We start from the raw sequence: 15,873 nt of genomic DNA, 5'->3' as shown, positions 1-15,873 counted from the left end.
CACACACACACACACACACACACACACATACCTACAGCTATCTATCTATAAACCATCTACTATATAGAAAGCATGAATTTACTCTAATACATTATGATCTGATCTCTGACTCTGCAGGGTTCATTCCAGGCTTCTCCCTTTCTGAATCAGTGACTCCTTTATCCAACAATGGGAAACCTGGCTGCCATCATCCGTAATATATTAACTTATTTGATCAATCCCCCTTTATGCGGCCAATCCCCACTCCATCACTTTGCACTCACAGATGCACTCCATACCCTGCATGGTTTCTCCACATCCTATTTAGGCTCTGGCTGTTTTCACCAGGTCACCCCTCTGCGTGGACCCCCTTCTCACCCTGCTTATCTCCCACACCCATGCCATGCTGCTCCTCCCTGTACATACCCTCCCCACCCTACTCTGCTCTGACTTGGAGCCACTGCGACTCCCATCTCTGCCCTTGACCCACAATGTGTGGCTGGTCACATTGCTGTGCCCTGCCTACTGGCTTTAGGACTAAATTATCCAGGAAGAGAAAAGGAGGGAAGGGGAGGAAAGGGCCAGAACGGAAAAGGAAGAACATGTGCGGCTTCTGATACCAACTGAAACTGATGAAAGACAGCATCCTTTCTGCCCAATCAATTGACCAACCAATCACTTTTTATTTGATCTTCATTGTGTTAAGACAGTTGGGAGTTGAGGATGGAGTACAAAGACATATAAGAAAACATGTTTCCTGCCTTTCAGAAACGTCAGGGGAGAGGAGAAGAAAAGATTAAATCAAAACTAATAACGTAATAATAAGCGCCTCAGTTGAGTGTTACAAAAAATATGTGCTCCAGGGGCCAGCCCAGTGATGTAGCAGTTAAGTTCACACACTCCACTTCAGCGGCCTGGGATTCACAGGTTCAGATCCCAGGTGCCAACTTACATACTGCTTCTCAAGCCTTGCTGTGGTGGTGTCCCATATAAAGTAGAGGAAGATGGACAGGGATGTTAGCCCAGGGCCCATCCTGCTCAGCAAAAAGAGGAGGATTGGCAATGGAAGTTAGCTCAGGGCTAATCTTCCTCACAAAATAAATAAATAAACGTGCTCCAAAAAAGAGGGCATTAAACTATGAATATATTTTCTAAGCAACAGGCAAAGTCACAGTGGGTTGACTCTCTATGTTAATGTATCAAATGAGTGTTCTCAAAAAGGCCCAGCCAACCAGTGATTGTGATGGCCAAAAACATTTACTCACTGGCTCTCACTGATTGAGGTCTTTAGATTCCCCCTAATGTGCACAAAGACATCAGATAATACTTTTGTAAAGAGACGTATATTGACTTGCTCAGCATAATAATTCATAGAAGATTCAAAATGAACGTGTGATATAAATGTCACTACTACAATCAGCACAATAATTCTTATTTTCATTAAAGTGTGTTGATACAATTGTTGAGAAACTTTTACTCTTGACCAGTGCTCAGGAAGAGTAGATGGTACTAAATGGGTGTGGATGGAGATTGTCCTGTGAGAACCAGATAAGCTGAGTCTGCATATCTGGCACTTACTAGGCCTTTATATTGAACAACATATAATACTCTACACAGACACTGAGAAAGTCCTTAGGGAGAGTCAGGCTCCACTCACAGTCCCATCTCTGGACTCAACCTTTAGAACAATGGGGTTTTTTGGTTGAAGAAGTCCTTGCCTGCTTAGTTTCAGGGGGATCTGCAACAGTAAAACATGCATATGAGAACTGACTGATAAGCTCTGCCAACAACAGAAGCAAAGTAGATGAGATATGTTAAGGGCAATAATACTTGAAAAACATATAAACTACTTTTAACATCATATATCCTTGATTCTTTATACTTAGTCTATACATTGTGTCAGACTGGACAGTAAAGGTTTCATCCACCCGTTCATTCAACAAAATATCTATGCAGCACCATTTTTGACCAAACCAGGGACAAAATCAGGTTGGTTTGTGCTCCCTTTTGATTTAAATTTTAAGTAAAAAGAATGAACTATTAAAATTTTAAAAAAATTCTTAAGGATTATGGCAAAATATTTTGAAAAGCCATATAGACTTAATTTTGTATATGTTGGAACTTGCAAGGTAATCCTGAGTGGGTATTACACATTTTAATTGTATGAGCCATCCTTGACTTCTAAAGAGCCCTATCACCTCTCCCGATGGAAGCAATCCAGTTTCATGATGGTAAAAGGTCTTTATGAAGCCTTATGCCTGTTTTCTAACATCTCTTAGATCACAGGCATAGTGTAAATGGTGACCTTCTGACATACAGTGTTTTGACTGATAGTTTTAGCTCCATTCTCACCCAGTCACTCCTTCAGTGTAGGGAGACTAGCAGCGGATTCACTTTTGGGACTCAGTTGAATGAATGGCAAGCAAATTGTCATGGAAGGTGAGAAGTGTCAGTCTGTGCATGACTGGGAGCTTGCAGGGAATGTCTGCCCATTCCGAGTGTGCCAGAGACCTGCTTTCTCTCAGGACTGAGTGCCCTGTTTGTACACACTTACAGACTGCCACACAATTGCCCTAAAGCAAAAAATAAGATGAAAACCATCTCTATTCTCCTCTCCCCTGAAGAAAGCCTACTTAAGGGGAGGAGCTGCATATTAAATGCAAGAATCCTAGAAATAATCCTTCTTATGAGGCCTTGTTTGATAAGAATAAATGGCAACCATTCCTGATGTTCATCAGAGGAGAGATTCCAGATCTTTCTATAAATATGAAACCTTGTTATTTTATAATTCAATATAGCATATGTGTATTTTCCCTGAAGAAAGACACACACACACATAACATGCACATACACAAATGTCATTTAAGTTTTTATAGTTAAAATTGTTCAAAATTTGTATCTAAGATCTCTAAATCAACTCAAATCACTCTATAAGCATTCACTGGATGGCTGCAAGACACCAGCTAGAGTTAAAGACATTCTTAGGTACAAAGAAAACATAGAACATGAAACTGGATGGTTTAATGATAAAGTGTTAACTTAGGTGGCCCAACCAATGATACCAGCCAGCAGAAACTGATAACAGAGCAGAGGAGAGAACGGGCTCTGGACTAGATGGAGAAGGCTCCATGGAGGGGCTTGGGTATTGAACTTGGACTTGAAGAATGAGAACAGAATGTGGAGGACACTAATAAGAACATTCATAAAGTTATAACTAGGATGTAAATGGAGCCCAGCTTTACTGGAGCAGGGCTCCTGGAAGGCGAGGTCAAATAGCCCAGATGGCCCTAGACTGTGGGAGTCCTTCACATCTGGCACTAAAGCTTTAAATCAGTGATTCTCAACTTTGGCCACACATGAGATAACACAATGGTGCTTTTAAGCCCCACTCCCACGAATTATTATAGAATTTCTGAGGCGACCTATTCATCAAGATTTTTGAGCTCCCCATTGATTTCTTTATATAGACAGTGGTTAAGAACTGCTCTCACAAAGCTTCTGTAAGTTCTGGTGGAAATGAGCATCCTTCAAAAGTCATGACATGGTAATCACTGTATTTCATGGTTGTGCACAACACTCTTCCTTACTTCCAGTGGACTTCAAATCAAATTTAAAACTTGTCTCAAGTTCAAAGGACTGCTCATATTCATGCCATGCTAATTGAGTTGACTCTAGATCACCTTTATAGTTGGATCTTTGTAACACCACAGACTTAGCAGTCCAGAGCCAAAGGGCCCTAAGGTCACTGGCCAATATTAAATGATTCTTTGAAGAGAACACATTCTTTCAAATACTGAGAGATAGACACCCCCAGTTAAAAAAAAAACTCCAAATAAGACATTATTTATGTAGAACATTAACTGTCTGACCTGTGTTTCTTTACAAGGTTGGAAGGAGAAGTTCTGCAGTATTCTGACGACAGCAAGTTTCATGTTTAGGATAGCAAACCTCATGCCAATGCAGTTGCGAGGTCCAGTTCCAAAAGGCAGGTATAAATAAGGATTTATGTTGTCCTTGTTCTTCTTACTGAACCTGGTTCCACAATAGTAGATGAAAACAAGTTAGTGAAACAAAAACCACAAGAGCTAGGAGGGTGACGCCAGCATCATAGTGGAGTGAGTTGTTCCCTTTGTCTCTCCCTTCAAAGTTACAACCAATCAGACATCCATTGATGAACAGAGGATTGTCAACACAGCACAAAAGGGTGCATAAGAGATCCATACACCTATACATCGGAAGGAGGGGGAATGGAACACCTGGAGGCAGTGGAACTAGCGTAGCAGCCACCTGGCCCTCCCTCAGTAACAGCAATCCAGGGTGTGGAGACTCACGCCAGTGCAAGTGCCTGCAAATAGTCACTGTGAGTGGAGAAGAAACAGCAGTTGCCATGGCTCACATGACCGCAAACAGTGCAGAAACAGCAGGCACCACAGCTCATGCAACTGCATGCAGAGCAGAAACAGGAGGCACAGTGGGAGCAGACGAAGTGCACATTGCACCTTGCACAACTGTAAGCAGACATGGCAGGAGCAAAACTAATAAGCATCACTTCGAGTCTCACAGGGGATTCAGCATGCATGCCCCCCCCCACCATGGCAGTGGCCATGTCTTTCCAACAGTAGGGATAGTATACAAAACACTGATTGACCTGGCTGGAGTGGGATACCTTGACCTGAGTTTTCAAAACACACCAGCCAGTGCCTGAGACCTGAGGCTGCGTGAACTAGCAGCAAAAACAACATCTCCTAGCTGAGCCTCTGCTCTCCCCCTGTGGTGTCAGGGTGGACCTGTGACCAGAAGCATCAGGAACCACAGCAGAACCAGTGAAACATCCCCCACTGGTGGCAACCCCAACACCAGCTCCACCAGCTGCAGTAGTGCATACAAGTCCCCTGGACCCCGGACCCCTGGCAACAACAGCAACACCTGTGAACGCAGCACTGGTGGCACTGATGCAACCAGCACCAGCAGGCAGCCCAGGAGCAGCAGTGCAGGTGGTGCACAGGTCAGCAGCATCTGGACATACAGAGAACTCATGGAGAGCCAGTGAAGGAACACAAGACCCAGGTGTGCCTGGAAGAAACAGATGTTCCTGCAGCCTGGAGACCTCGGTGGTGACAGCTGAGGTGGCAGTGACATCACAAGCAGCAAGGCACCAACAACCTCAGAGGCAGAAACTACACAACGAGCGCACTGACAATGCCTCTAGTAGAGGCAGTGGAGGGAGGAAAGTGCAGGCTCTCAAATACAAGCAGAAGCAGCTCAGAACCCTAGTAACCAAAGTCTTACCCGAATAAGAAATGATGTTACCACCACAAATGCTCTGGCAGATGATCAGTTCATCAAACACCATGAAGAACTACAGTAACATGGCACAACAGAAAGAGAATGACAACTCTCCAGAAACCAATCTTGAAGTCACAGAAGACTACCATCTAAGTGACAGAAATTCAAAACAGCTGTCATAACGAAACTAAATGACTTACAAGAAAACTCAGAAAGACAGCTCAATAAGCTCAGGAATAAAATTAATGAACAGAAGGAGTACTTCTCTAAAGAGACAGAAACTAAAACAAAACAAACAAACAGAACTTCTGGAGTTAAAAAACACAATTAATGAAAAGAAAAATAAAGTAGAAATCATTAAAAATAGAGCAGACCATATGGAGGAGTGAATTAGTGAGTTCAAAGATAGAAACCGAGAAATGATTCAGGTGGAGGAGGAGAAAGAACAAAGATTTTTTTAAACAATGAAGAAATTCTTCAAGAAATAGCGGACTCATTTAGGAACAATAACATAAGGATAATCGGTATTCCAGAAGGAAAGGTGGAAAGGAACAGAGATCTTATTCAAAGAAATAATAGCTGAGAACTTCTCAAACCTTGGAAAGGAACTGGACATGCAACTCATGAAGCTAATAGAACTCTTAATTGCATCAATCCAAAAAGACCTTCTCTGAAGCAAATAATATTGAAACTGTTAAAAGTCAATGATGAGGAATAAAAGCATTAAGGCAACAAGAGAGAAGAAAATAAAATACAAAGGAACGCCCACTAGGTTTTCAGCACCTTTCTCAGCAGAAACCCTACAGGCTAGGAGAGAGTGGAATAATATATTCAAAATACTGAAAGACAAAAACTATCAGCCAAGAATACTATATACAGCAAAATTATACTTCAGATATGGTGAAGAATAAAAGTTTTCCCAGACAAACAAAAGCTTAGAGAGTTCATTGCACTAGACCGGCCTTATAAGAAATGTTGAAAGGAGCCCTCCTACCTGAGAGACAAAGACAAAGGTTTACATAGCTTTGAGCACAGAGTTAAATAGAATCAGAAAATTAAACCTCTGTATCTGAATAGGTTGGCAAACACTTATTTATAACATAAAGGCTAAAGGGAAAGAAAGCATCAAAAATAATTGTAACCATTTCAATTTGGTCACAAACTCACAACACAAAAAAGAATAATTAATCACAACAATAACCTAGAAGGGAAAGAGGAAAAGGACGGAACCTGCATGGGCTAATGGAGATAAGAGGCTATCAGAAAAAGGACTGCCTAATCTGTTAGATCTTTTATGCAAACCTCATGACAACCACAAAAGAAAAAATCAGAGCAGGGTCAAAAATCATAAATGAAGAGAAAACTGAGAAAAACATCACAGAAAGCCACCAAAGTGAAATGGCAAACAGAAACACAAGGAAAAAGAAACAAAGGATACATAGAACAAGCAGAAAAGAAAAGATAAAAGGTCAGTATGAAGCCCTCATATATCAATAATCACTCTAAATGTAAATGGATTGAATTCACCAATCGAAAGACACAGAGTGGCTGGATGGATTAAAAACCAAGACCCAGGAGGTTTCCGTGGAGACAGCAGAGCCTGCGGAAGGTGGCGGCCGTGGTGGCACCTGCCAGCCGAGGCCGAGGCAGGGCATGGCGGCACCGACAGCCCTGTGAGAGCGAAGCGGCCGCGGGGCCCACCATGCGCCAGCGGCCCTGACATGGGTGCCAGTGGCTCCAAAGCTCGGGGCCTGTGGCCCTTCGCCTCGGTGGCGGTGGGCGGTGGTCCGGAGGCTGCGGTCGCTGAGCAAGCTTTGATGCGGCCGCGAGGCCGAGTCGTGCCCCCCTTCATATTCACGCACCGCGGCTCCATGTTCTATGATGAGGTTGGGGATCTGGCTCACGAGTTCTATGAGGAGACAATCGTCACCAAGAACGGGCAGAAGCGGGCCAAGCTGAGGCGGGTGCATAAGAACTTGATTCCTCAGGGCATCGTGAAGCTGGATCCCCCCGCATCCACATGGATTTCCCTGTGATCCTCTACGAGGTGTGAGCCTGGAGGGTGGCAGGCATAAGCATCTCCTGCCCCAGCAAGAAACCTCCAGGCTCAAGGTTTGGCTTCCAGTGAGGAACCTAGGCTGGGGCCACAACCCTGAATAAACTCCATTGGCCTGGAATCTTCAGCTGTGAGCAGGGCAGTCCTGCAATGTTAATTGGGTGTTGGTTTGTATGTGGACAAGAGGTGGCTGGTGGTGGGCAGGGGATAATGGTGAAGTTACCAGCCCACCTTCCCCAGCAGTCTCTACAAGGAGCATGGCAGGGCATATACTGGTCAGGAATGCCTGGTTCCTGTGCCCTTGCCTGGCCTGCTTTCTTCCAAGCTTGCCTAGGGCCCAGCCCTGGTAGGAGCTATAGCACTTTACAAGCAAGGTCTGCCTTCTTCCAGCCCTTGGGCTGTGGGAGCTGTACAGAAGTGGGAACTTCCTTTCCCTCACTTCCCTTACCCCTTCATTGGAGCATTTCAGCAGTTTGCTATCTCGATTCCTCCTGTGTCGGACAGAGGCTGGGGGCAGCACAAGCCTGATTCTTCCTGCCCATCTGTTCCCACCCCCAGAGAGATGGACAGTTTGCTGGCTGTTAATAAGAGTAGGACTGGTGTGGAAGGCTTTTCCCTTCACCCAGGGCTGGGCTGATACCTTCCCACTGCAACTAGTTGTTGCCCTCCACCCCCACTGCCGGTTGAGAGGGCATAAGATGGGAATCAGGAAGGACTATGGATGCCTATGCCTAGGGGGAGTTGCCTCAACCCACCTACTCTGTCTAACCCCCTTTGCCTTTGCACCAGCCCCACCCCACACACACACCCCATTGGGAGGAGACCATCCACTACCCTATGGTGAGGAAGAGCACCCTAGGGCTGGTGCCAGTAGCTCTGTGGAGCCCACCATCCCTTCCCCTACAGTATACCCATCCCTTCAGGATCAGTCAAGGGAAAGTACTGGCGACCCTGGGTAGGGACAGAAAGGAGAATAACCATCAAAGGAATACTTAAAATGTGAAAGTTTGTAAATAGTCTAGTTTATGATGTTGTTGGTGCAGAGTCTGATTTCTACATAGAAATGACTATGACTTTTTTTTTAATTCCTTACTGTGCAAGCTCTGTGCTTCAAGAGTGTGGGAAATGGCTTGGGGAGGGTGGCCCCCAATCTAGGAAGGCTGTTGTTGTGTTTTTTGTTGTTTCAATAAAATTATTTGTAGACCCTAAAAAAAAAAAAAAAAAACCAAGACCCAACAATATGCTTTCTCCAGGAAACACATCTCAGATGTAAAGATAAACATCAGCTCAGAATGAAGAGATGGAAGATGATACACCAAGCAAATCACAACCAAAAAAAGTGGGTATAGTCATACTTATATCAGACAAATAGACTCAAGGCCAAAAAAGATAACAAGAGACTAAGATGGGCATTATATAATGATAAATGGAACAAACCATTACAGGGATATAACATTGATTAATATACATATGCCTAAGATAGGAACACCAAATTATATAAAGCAAGTTTTGACAGACCTAAAGAGAGATATTGACAGCAACACAATATTAGTAGGGGATTTTAATACCCCACTTACCTCAACAGATAGTTCATCCAAAGTCAAGAAGGAAACAGTGGTGTTAAATGAAACAGAAGACCAGATGGTCTTCACAGATATATAAAGAACATTCCATCCCAAAACAGTGGATGGAATTTTCTTCTGAAGTGCACGGGGAACACTCTCAAAGATAGACCATACGTTGGGAAACAAATCAAGCCTCAGTAAATTTAAGAAGGTTGAAATCATAGCCAGCATCTTTATCAACCACACTGCTATGAACTGGAAATCAACTATAATAAAATAGATGGGAAAGCCACAAACATATGGAGACTAAACAACATGATACTGAACAACTATTGGATCAATGAAGAAATCAATAAATCCCTGGAGACAAATGAAAATAAAAACACAACATACCAAAAATTATGGGATGCAGTAAAAGCAGTATGAAGAGGGAAGTTTATAGCAACAGGCCTACTTGAAGAAACAAGAAAAATCTCAAATAAATAATCTTACGTTGTACCTAAAAGGACTGGAAAAAGAACAAATAATGCCCACAGTCAGCAAAAGGAAGGAAATAAAACAAATCAGACCATAAATAAGTGAAATAGAGAACAAAAACAATAGAAATGTTCAATGACACTAAGAGCTGGTTCTTTGGAAAGATAAACAAAATTGACAAAGCCTTACACAGACACACTAAGAAGAAAGAAAGAGGATGCAAATAAATAAAATCAGAAATGAAAGAGGAGAAATTACAACAGACACCACAGAAATACAAAGGATTATAGAGGACACTATTAAAAGCTATACGCCTGTAATCAGATAACCTAGAAGAAATGGATAAATTCTTAGCATCACACAACCTTCCAAAATTGAATCAAGAAGAAATAGAGAATCTGAATAGACCAATCACAAGTAAAGAGATTGAAACAGTAATCAAACCCTCCCAAAAAACAAAAGTTTGGGACCAGATGGCTTCTCTGGTGAATTCTACCAACATTCAAAGTACATTTACTACCTATCCTCTCAAACTCTCCCAAAAAAAAATTGAAGAGGAAAGGATGCTTCCTAACACATTTTACAAGGCCAACATTACCCTGATACCAAAACCAGACAAGGACAACACAAAAAACAAAAATTACAAGCCAATATCACTGATGAACATAGATGCAAGGATCCTCAACAAAATATTAGCAAATTGAATACAACAATACATTAAAAGGATCATACACCATGATCAAGTGGGATTTATTCCAGGGATGCAGGGATGATTCAATATCCACAAATCAATCAATGTGATAAACCACACTAACCAAATGAAGAATAAAAGTCACATGATCATCTCAATATATGCAGAGAAAGCATATGACAAGGTCCAACATCCATTTATGATTTTAAAAAACCTCGGTAAAACGGATATAGAAGGAAATACCTCAGCATAATAAAGGTCATACATGACAAACCCACTTCATACTCAATGGTGAAAACCTGAAAGCTACTCCTCAGAGAACAGGAACAAGACAAGGAAACCCGCTCTCACTACACTTCTTCAACATAGTACTGGAAGTTGTAGCCAGAGCAAGTAGGCAAGAAAAAGAAATAACAGGGATCCAAATTGTAAAGCAGGAAGTAAAACTCTCACTATTTGCAGATCACTTGATTCTATATTTAGAAAACCCTGAAGAATCCACCCAAAAACTATTAGGAATAATCAATGAATACAGCAAAGTCACAGAGTACAAAAGCAACATACAGAAATCAGTTGTGTTTCTATACACTAATAAGGAACTAGCAGAAAAACAAATCAAGAGTACATCCCCATGTATAATTGCACAAAAAGAATAAAATACCTAGGAATAAATTTAACCAAGGAGATGAAATACCTATACACTGAAAACTATAAGACATTATTGAAAAAAGCAAGTAAAATGCCTCCCATTATTTAAATCGTTATTTTCCCTTCTCTTTTCGTCCTCTCCCCACCCTTCTCTCACCCTCTCTGCCTCCTTCCCTCTCTCCCTCTCCCAAACCTTCTCCTTATCCCTCTCCCTCTCCTTCTCTCTCTCTCTCTCTCTCTCTCACTCTCTCTCTCTCTCTCTCCCCGCCATGTAGAACAGCTTACATCAGATGATTTACATGGGCATATAATGCTACTCTACTATAGTATAATCACTGATTTCCTTCTCTGTCTGTTCCACCAGCTATAAATTCCTTGCAGGTTACACTTATGCTTTATTCAATTTGATTCCTAAATATGTGATTACATGAAGAAAAATTGTGGATTTGGGGAAAGTGATAATGGCATTGTGGCTATGTACTTTTAAAGAGTCCTCATATTTTGGAGAACATTCTGGAATAGTTATACATGATATGCCTTAAAAAATATGGGAATCAGGAGAAGGGTAGCAGAGGTGTGAAGACGATACAGCTGACATGGGCTGATGGTTATTGGACAGGTGGTGGACCCATATAGATACATTAAAACTATTCCATAGATTTGTGTCTATAGGATATGCTTGTATATATGTCAAAACACATATACTTGTGTATATATCAAAAATTCTTCATAATAGGCATTTTTTAACATTTGGATTTCTCACTGCCTGGCCCAGTCCCTGAGACACAGTAAGCACTTCCTCTCTGTTTGACGACTGAATGAACAAGAGAAGTATGGTGAGCACTCTCTGGTTTTATGCGTGTGAAACTACAGAGGGGAACTGCTGAGCTTGGAGGAACCACAGAGGTCCTCTGGTCCAGAAAACAGAGCACTTGGTCAACTCTATCTTCTTCTTTCAACAAGTACTATGTGTAGATGCTATACCAGATTTAATGACTCTATGCCAACAAGACAAGGTCCCTGCCATCAGGGAGTTTACAGTCAGGAGTTAATAAAAGTCTAGATCTCAGCTGGTGCCCTAAAAATTTCGTTCCAAATTGTGCTCACCAATACAATAAATGCGAAAGCGTCAGCTCCTTCCAGAGTTCAAGCTGTGCCCAAAGTCAGACCTTGGCTCTGAGTTCCCAGAAGAGCATGCTCAAGACCCCTCCCGGGAGAATGTCTCAGAGTCTAGACAGCAGAGGAATTCCCTTTGGAAGGGTCACCCAATACTGAGAGTGGAAGGGAGCTGGCACAGGACTGCAGCCACAGACAGCACGGGGGACCTGTGCTCATGTTTGTCCTCAATGAGGCTGCTTAAAACACCAGGATGAGGACCTCTCAGGTCGTCACCTCACTCTCACAGTAACACTACAGGAAACAGCAGCAATGTTTAAAAAAAACAGAATATGGGAATCTGGGTGGTAAATTAGGAGAGCTGGAGGGAACAGCATAGAAAACATAAAGGAAAAATGAGCCTATATTCCCAAAATCATGTATCAGTTCAGTAAATTATGGCAAATGCAGGCAATCACACAAAAATATATATACTATGCATATAAGTATACAGTAACATAGGATGTTGTTTATACTTTACTTATGAGTAAGCAGCTCAAAACCAAATAAAATATAATATCATTCTGATATTTTTTCTTTTTTTGCGGAGGAAGATTAGCACTGAGCTATCATCTGTGCCAATCTTCCTCCATTGTACATGTGGGTGGCCACCACAGCATGGCTGGTGAGTAGTGTAGGTTTGTGTCCAGGATGCAAACCCACGAACCCGGGCCACCAAAACAGAGCATGCCAAACTTAACCACTACGTCATGAGACTGGCCCCCATTCTAATTTTTTAAAAGCAAAGTATGCATAGAAAAACATGCATAAGTATATATATCACATTGTTAATGAGGCCTATCTTAAGTTATTCGGAATGTGGAAAGCTATAATTTTCCTTTTTCTAGTCTACAGTTTGTAAAATTTTGACAACAACAATGACCACTCTTGTAATAAGAAAAAAAAACTGTCAAAAATAAAGAGATGTACAAATAAATGATTGTATAATCAAACATTTGTCATCTATGCTAAGAGATGTCAAAATATGCTCTAATCTGCCAATATCAGGGTGGGTTTCCTTTCCCAGGGGCCCTGCACCTTTCAGGACGGAACTCCTCAGGCTCTGGCCAGAACTCCGAGGCTCGGTGAAGAGCAAATGTGGGCACCATCACCACTGTCCCTTTGGGAATGAACACCCCATGGATTTCCACATCTTTCTTACAGACCCTCTGTAGTCTGACAGCAATTAGGAATAATCTGAGACTTTCATTCAACACCATGTCAAGATACTCCATCTGTACCAGAGCATCATAGGTGGGAGGTTCCTGGGAAGAAAGAAACAGGTTTTGATAAATTGATATTTGGGATCAACTTTTCACTCAGTCTCTGCAGTACTATTGAAATGTTAGGAGTATGAAAGAATAATTCATATTGATAAAGGACCTTAGCATTTATAGACATTTTAATATCTATCATGTCCTTTGACCTGCTCAGTGACCCATTGAGATGCATGGAGTAGCATGGACTCCCAGGACTATAGGAGACTGTTGGGAGAATCCTCTAAACAGGGTCTGAAATCCCTCACACCACCACGTAGTGGATTTTCTTTCTCACGTGAACAAATGTGACTAATAGACTATGACTCTTACTCTTAAGTGAAATATGCCCAAGTCACTGCTTCCTCTCAAAACAGAGGCCACACATCAGTAACAAGGAAAGAGAATGCATAAAAGAGCAAATGCCCTATTCACACAAAGTTTTTTAATGGAAAAATCCTTCTTGATAACTCTTTAGTTTATATATATGTAATTTGGAGAGAAAAACTGTTTTAAAAAAATTAAAAATAACTTGGGGAGAAACTAGTTCCTTTCTAAACAAAATATGAAAAAACAAAAGGTAAGATAGGATGCTACCTTGGCACTTTCAATTTCATTTCTCAAGAAAGTTATAAAAAGGATCGGAACCCCACTCTCAGCCCCACCCTCGGTTGCTGGAAGTCTCCTAGTGGCTGCTTCAGAATTGGACTGTAAGCTCTGAAGATCTAAACAAGCCACTCTAGCCACAGAGACCAGGTCTCTTCTCATTACAAAGAAATCCTGTTTTGGAAGAGATCTGAAAACTGTGTGGTCAATATGTGGCTATCACCTGGTATTACATTAAAGAGACAATATTGTAGAGGGTAAGAGTTTGGCTCTGGGGCCAGATACCCTGGTTCATAGCTGGGCTTCTTCATCACTAGTTATAACTAGTGTATGAAAGTATTTTATCTCTCTGTAGCTCAGTTTTCTGATATGTTCCATGGAGATGATTTGAGTTGACACTTCATAGGGCTGTTGGACAGAGACATTCACTACTTACCCAACATCCATGTCCTCTCACACATTTTACAACCCAATGAACTTAGGGGAAATCAGCTTTGGCGATGGGCTGTGAGCTGAGGTGATATATGTCGGTTCGGGGACAAAACATTTGAAAAGCCAGTGAGAAACACTGGCTCTTTCTTCTGTAGCCAACAGGAAGGGCTCCTGTTCCAGACAATCAGCTAGAAGAAGATGGAGCCTCATAGGCTGTATCCCTAGCAAATATGTGGAGCAGAGACTCCCACTCTCATCCTCCACTACATCCACTTGGACATCTAAATGACAGTTAGAAGTGAACATTTGCTGTGTAAAGCCTCTGAAATTTGAGGGATAATCTGTTACTGAGGGTAAACCTAGCCTATCCTGACCTATACAGAATTTTATGAAGATTAATTCATTTATAAATAGAAAGCATTTAGAAGAGACACATTTAGTAATAAGCAACTATTAGCTACTCATGTTGTTATTGTCCTTGTAAATATTATTATAAAAAAGGGAGAACACAATGTTTAGCTAGTCTCTGCCTCAAACTGACCTTTTCATCATATTGCAAACAAAAGAATCCCAATACAGGTTTTACCAGGGAAAAGAGATAATCTCTAATTTGGGTACGCCCTAAAATGGATTCTTGCCTTATATCTGAAAGACCTAATGCTCAGAAAGGTCATAAGACTTGTCCAAAACCGCAGTCAAGACTCAGAGTCATGTCTTCCATTTCCTGTCCTATTTCCTGCTCTTCCCTGTACACCAAACTCTCCTAATCTGTAAAGTTTACCATGAGTAGTAGACTGCACTAATGGTCCCAATACTTCACCCTTTCCAGTGTCCATGCCCTTTGCCATCTAAACTTGTGTTGTCCTTCCATTCTGACTCTGGGCTTGGCCAGGTGCCTTGCCTTGGACTAGTGGAATGTTGGGTAAGTGAGATTCAAGCACAGTTCTGAAAGACACCCATATGATTGGGCTTCTTGCTCTTGCCCTCTGCCATTGCCCTAAGAAGGGCATACCCAGGCTGGTTTTCTGGAGCAAGAGAGACACGTGGAGCTGAGTAGCCTAGTCAGCTTAGCCAAGGCCAGCCTACATCAGCCAATAGCCAGACCAAGCAAATCCAGCCAATATCAACAGAGATAACTACCCAGACACTTGAGCAATAAATGCTTATTGTTAGGTGCCATTGAGGTTCTGGGGTTTTCACCTGGCAATACTGTGGTAAAGGATAATAGGTACGTCAGGGCCAGCACTTTTTTCCGAGATCTCATATTTATGTGAGTAGCATACATTGCCTAGGTTTCTCCCTTTGTTTTTGTCTCTTTACATCCATCTTAAATAGAGTAGGTGAAAGAATTGATGTTTTTGCTTTTTGAAAAATTCTCATAGGTAGTATTAAGGAGACATTCTTGCTAATAATTCACCTTCTCCCTCTCACTCCAGGTATCAGCCACTCACCGTATTGGGAAAGTCACATCAATCTCCTCCTGCAGCTTCTGCTGGACATCAGGGTGAGTGGCCAAAAGATACATAAGGAAGGAAAGAGAAGTGCTAGTGGTCTCATATCCAGCAACAATAAAGATAATAGATTGGGCCACAAGCTCCAGATCAGACAGAGCTAAAAGGAGAGGAAAGACATTTTAGGTGAAGCAGGTCAATGTAAAACATCACAATTTAGATGAAGAGAAATCCAAATGAAGCTCCCAAAACCCGAGGGGAAAAAAATAGA

The 15,873-nt window shown here is 41.9% G+C and overlaps 2 pseudogenes; one reads left to right on the top strand and one right to left on the bottom strand.

Moving 5' to 3' along the window:
* Nucleotides 1–1,621: 1,621 nt before the first annotated feature.
* Nucleotides 1,622–15,873, bottom strand: part of LOC101387351 (cytochrome P450 3A12-like) — a 35,153-nt pseudogene continuing 20,901 nt past the window's right edge.
* LOC101388129 (tumor suppressor candidate 2 pseudogene) lies at nucleotides 6,987–7,318 on the top strand (annotated as a pseudogene).

Source organism: Ceratotherium simum, chromosome 26 (genome assembly GCF_057802395.1).
Source record: "Ceratotherium simum simum isolate JZ-2026a chromosome 26, ASM5780239v1, whole genome shotgun sequence".
NCBI lineage: Eukaryota > Metazoa > Chordata > Mammalia > Perissodactyla > Rhinocerotidae > Ceratotherium > Ceratotherium simum.
This window is presented reverse-complemented; position numbering and strand designations above follow the sequence as displayed.